This window comes from Pinus tabuliformis, chromosome Q, assembly GCF_031772625.1.
Source record: "Pinus tabuliformis cultivar Carrire ecotype Pingquan chromosome Q, CPIR1, whole genome shotgun sequence".
Taxonomy (NCBI): domain Eukaryota; kingdom Viridiplantae; phylum Streptophyta; class Pinopsida; order Pinales; family Pinaceae; genus Pinus; species Pinus tabuliformis.
In genome coordinates, this window is record NC_142296.1 from 1027614194 (window position 1) to 1027620242 (window position 6049).

Sequence of the window (6049 nt, forward strand, 5' to 3'; positions counted from 1 at the left end):
ATTTTTTTCACAATCTTCATTGTAACATAAAAATGAGGGTTTTTAATTTAAATTAGCATTGGTAGAACTCATCATTTATAAAAAATTTAAGATGTTCTTGTTGCTCGGAAACAATAACCATGTTCAATAGTGAAGTATCTATCTTTATGTTAGCCATTTGTTCCAAATTTTTATATTTTTGAAAGTATGAGAAAGATGAAGTTTGAATTACCTAAGGTTATGAAGTAACCTTAACCTTAACTACTTGATCAGCTGAATTGGAAGCATTTCAACAACCATATTTTCTAGAAGATGAACTTTGAGAAAAAGTAGTATTTTGAAGAACCCCCTTGTCCTTATCCTAATAAGATTTATTTCTTGTATCTACCAACATTATGTCATCTTCACAAGCCCAACCTAATGTAGCAACTGTTTAATAATATTTTTTTTCCAAAAATACTTTATCAAGCATTCTTTCTTACTTCACAAGCACTATCATCTTAATTCTCTTCATGGAAATTGCATCGCGATCATGAAAGTATTGTTTTGGGGTGAAAAATATGAGATTGATTTTGTGAAGAAGTTTGTGCAGAAGTATTAGCAGTTAATTGAAAAACCATCTTTTTCTCAAATGAAATCAACCTATTACTCATATATTGAACAAGCAATAAAACAATTGAGATATTATTCTACTTATTTGCATTAGAGGAAATTTTAGCCTAAAATTGCCATGAAATTTTCACGTAATTTCCATGTCATAATATGTAAACCAATCAAAATCCTTTAAATTTAAAAATAGGTACATGTAAATATTTCGGTGTGAAAATAAGAAAAAATACTTTATTAATTGTATTTTTGGCTTATCTCCTTATAGGTTTACTCAAATTTCAAATGTATACACTCCTTGGATGAGGAATTAAATTATGCATCCAACGAGTACCTTCTCAAAAATATGCATGATGGTTACTCATTGGATATGAAATTAAATTCCACATCCAATGAGTGTTTACACTTGAAATTTGAGTAAACCTATAAGGAGATAAGCGAAAAACACAATTATAAAAAGTAGTTTATTTCTTTCCCCTCCCAAATTCAACTCTTATTTTATTATTTTAACTATTATTTTATTATTTTTCCTTAAGAGGCCACTTTTAAGCTGAAATTTCCTCTAATGAATCTTCCACTAGAAAATTGGTTCTCATAAGTTGTTCTTCATTATTTTAGAAAAGTTTGTAGAGTTGGTCCCAAACTATTAACATTTTTCTCTTCTAATATGTAATGATAAGAATAAGGTAATGCATTAGAGAATCTTGGTTTTGAGGTCTAATAACCTCATGAATATGATTTTATAATTTCATGAAACATAAATTAAAATAGTTGATTGTTTCACCTTTTTCATAAACAAAATTATTATATTCTCTCAACAAATCTGTTGGACTTTGTGGTTTTCCATTAGTATATTTAAATCATTAACATTATATATATATATATATATATATATCTATATATATATATATATATATATATATATATATATATATATATATATATATATATAATTCAAAGAAATCGTCAACTTTCCCTTCCAAAAAGTTAACAAATAATCTCATACAAGTATCATTATTATTTTTCCTTGTGTTATGCCATGCATTTGAGAAAGGAAGCAAATGTTCATTATCATAAATAATTCCATTGTCTAAAAATTTGGGCAAGGGATCCTTAAATTTTGAAAGGGGATCGGTTGCTAGAATTTAATTTAAAAGAGAAAGCACAAGCCAAGGAGTGATATTTGCATCTTCCTCAAATTGGAGCAATCTATATTTCTTGATTACTTTTGCAAGAATTATTGTGGATTGAACATGATTGAAATGACTATGCATGCTTCCAATTAATGATTAAGTAGAACCCTGAGATGTTGGGGGCACACTTGAATCGTCAGAAGAAGTCACTATGTCCTTTTTAGAAAAAATGTCTTAAACAAGTTTGTAGCCTCAATTTCAAAATCTATATACAATTGTTGAAGTTTTATTTGTAAAAATTTTAAAATTTTATTTTTCTTCCAGTTTTAACCTATGAATCAAATTCAAGTGACTTGCCTCTCATTCTTAATGAGATAGAAAACTAAGTGGACATAATACAACTTAAGGATGGGCAGGATTATTGCAAACTTGCCTTTCAAGAGCTTCTCTTTGTTATTGAATTTATATATCACTGGCAGTTATATCCCATAAACATTTAAGTTGATCACGAGATATAGAATTTTATAAAATATAATCAAACTAGAAGTGGCACTTCTTTGATCAACAAATTGAATCTTAATATTTAGTTGTTAAGGAATAGGAAAAGTCATTAAGATGCAAAAAATTCAAATATAAACTAGATATTTTGTCCCAAGTGCAGTCGTCAAAAATATGTTAAGGGTGATGTTTTGATGCTTCACACAAAAAATCTCAAATTGTGTCAAGCCAAGTGAGATAGGCAACAATGTCACCCTATGTTTATAGCGGCCCTTAGAACAATACCAAGATTTCAAGATGCAAACGATTTTTGAAATATGAGTTATATTTTGTTACATGTAATTTCTATGTTTACTATTTATAACGACTCAAAGCATAAAATAAATTACATTAAGTATACAACAAACTTTGAACATAAAACTTCAAAATAAATTTTAAAATATTCACAACAAATAATGAAATTGAAACTGCAATATGAATTCAAAGTAATTTTTTAATAAATCAATCAAAGAAAGAATTCAACAATGACTTTATTATAAGACCAACAATCTTTACAAATTCCAATAAGGATCAGGACCAAGGATGTCCTTAGAAGCCTAACCCTAACCTCCTCAAAAGCTACTATTGAAGAACAATATGTGCCATAAATGTGCCATCAACCTCAACAATTGTTGTAGTGTTAGTTTATGTAGCTCGTACATGTGTTCTAGTCTTAAGAGGTGTCAATGAGACTAAGAGCAAAAGAGGATAAATTATCTCCAATCCCATTTTTTTTTCTAAGGGAAAATGTCTTAAGTATATTATTAACTAGTTTTTAATTATTTTATTATGTATAGCTTAGGAAAACAGGTTCATTAATAAGTATTAAATGAGACAAGTTAATTTCTCTATAGTGACTTCTAGAAAAGTGATTTGATGGAGTCAATATGATCTTGTCTATCGATTGGGATTACATCTTGGTTGTTCATTGCTCAATGAGATATTATAAGAGGAAGTCAATAGGAATCTTGGAGAATACAAATAGTGAATGAGCATGGGTACAATGTTAGTGTGGGTTGACATCAACGGGGGCTTCAACAATGATTGAGGAGAAATTTTCCAAAGAGATTTCTTCACAATGATTTCTAGTTTCTGAAAAACAAAAGGAGGTCAAACTATTTTACAGAAGGTTAATTTTCTCCAATGGTACAAATTACCAGAAGGATACCAATTCACTAGAGAGAGCAAGAATTTTCCAAAGAGGTCGATTTGCAAGAGGAAAGTTGAATTTGATAGAGAAAATTGATTTGCTAGTGGAGGCCAAAATAATTCTCCAAGGGTGTGAGTTGCCAGTGGAGGCAGAGTTTTCGCCAGGCCACACATGTGGGCCGAGTTGGTTCCATACAAGAGGAATGGATTGATTCTAAGGAGGTGAATTGCTTATGGGTGGTTGAATTTACTTGCAAAAGTGAAGAAAATAATTTATTGGAGCTTTTCCATTTTACAACAAGCAGTTTATGTAATTTTCAATTACATATTTGTTGAAGATTAATAAAACCCTCATCTGCAAAACTAGTTTTCCCCACTTTGGGTTTTTCCAAGGACAATTTTTCTAAAAATATTGGTGTCTATTTTTTATGTGTGGTTTTCTCAGTTCCTATGGATTTTAATTGGTGAATATTCCAAGTGTTTTATTTCGTATTTGCAGTAAAAACAAATTTTAGGACAAATAATTTGTAAAAATATATGAGAATAATAATTAGATTAATTGCAACAATTTTCCCAATGGCATCAGAGTATATATGAAGCACAAAATATTATTTGAGAAGCTTAGCGCAGGGTATAGGACAAAAGACTGAGGGTTTATAAAACCCAAATCGATTTATTCCATATTTACTTGGAGTTTGTTCATTTTATTCTGAGGGTTTAAAAGAATGGTTTCAATTGGTTTACAGGATTATGACAGATTAGATGGGGCATCTAACTTTGGCATATGGAAATCTAGAATCATGTTAATCTTCGAGGAGAATGGTCTAAAGTAATATTTGACCAATGTTGTAGCCATGTCAGAAGATGTAACACAAATCCCTCATTGCAAGAAGGAAGATGCAAAAACTAGGCACATTATTCTAGATGAGGTCAAGGATCACATCATGCCTCATATAGAAAAACATGATACTTGAAAGAAAATGTGTGATGCAATTTGTAAACTCTATCAAGATTCCAGTGTAAACATGAATTTGATCCTAAGGGAGAAACTTCGAAGCACAAAATAGAACAAGGATAAAACCATTGTGTCTTACCATACCAGGGTGAAACGTGTCAAGGAAGATTTAGCAGGTGTTGGTGAGAAGATTGAGGATGATGAGCTCATCAAGACAACCGTTAATGGGTTTACTAAGGATTGGGATGTCTTTGTACATGTTGTTATAAGAAGACAAGATATTCCATATTGGGAAAGACTATGGTCATATTTTACCCAAGAAGAACTTAGGAGGAGCCTCGTCAGTGGCGCCAATAGCACCAGACATAAGGGTGAGGGAGAATGGGAAAAAGTGGCTCTTGCAGAGAAGAACAAAGTGAACAATATATCCAACAAAGGGTCCAAATCCAAGGGGGATAAGAAGAAGGACCTAGCAAAGGTCAAGTGTTATGGCTATCACAAATTTTTCCACTATGTCAACAATTTCCCACAGAGGAAGAAAGGTGAAAATAAGGGAAAGAAGTAGATGGAAAATTCAGGGAATGCAAATGAGTTTTCTAGTCAGATGAAATAGGAGTTCGCACACATAACTTGCTTGACTAGCTCAATCTCACAGGGCGTTTGGTACATAGATAATGGGGCGGCATTCAATATGACAAGAGTTATGGAGTACTCCTCTAACTACAAGGAGGAGGAAATAAGATTCTAGATTGAGATGGGGAATAATTCTAAGTGCAATCTAGTTGGGAGGGGGGCGATCCTATTTCATAGGGATTCTGGAAAAATAATTCCTATCCATGATGTGTTGCATGTTCTAGGAATGGGGATAAACCTAATTTCCATTTATATTCTTCAGGATAAGGGATATAATGTACCCTTTAGAGGACAAAAGGTGTTGATGAATCACCAGGAGTGGAATTCACCCATAGTAATTGGAGTGATAAGCAACAATCTTTGCAGGTTGCATATGGATGCTCCAAAGGCACTAGTAAGTAGAAGTGATCTGAGAGATTAGTGACAGATTTGACATATGAAGATGCGTCATATCCATCATGTAGCACTAAAGTTTCTCAAGGAGGCAGTGACAAGTGTTCTAGAGGTGATCACAGAGCACAATGATGTGTGGAAGGGATGCTCATTGAGGAAGTTTGCTAAGGCGGATTTTCCAAGGAGTGACACCAAATCCAAAGGTGCATTAGATTTGATTCATTTTGATATAAGTGGTTTGATTTTCACACAATCAGTTAGAGGGTATGAATATTTTGTTACCTTTATTGATGATTTCTCCAAGAAGACCTAGATTTACTTCTTGAAGACCAAGGATGAGGTCTTCAGTTGCTTCCAAAAGTTCAATGCTCTTGTGGAGAATTTGACAAGCATGAAGGTGAAGGTTATTCGGTCAAATAATGGAGGCGAGTATACAGGGAAATCATTCCAAGAGTTCTGCCCTACGGAGGGCATCAAGAGGGAGTGGATGGTTCCTTACGACTCGTAGCAGCATGGGGTTGTTCAGAGAAAGAATCGTTCCATATAAGAGGCACCGCAGGCCATATTGTATGACCAAGATATGTTGAGATACTTGTGGGTATAAGCATGCAGTATTGCAGTATATATTTAGAACAAGGTCCCACATAAGGTTTTGGGATAGATG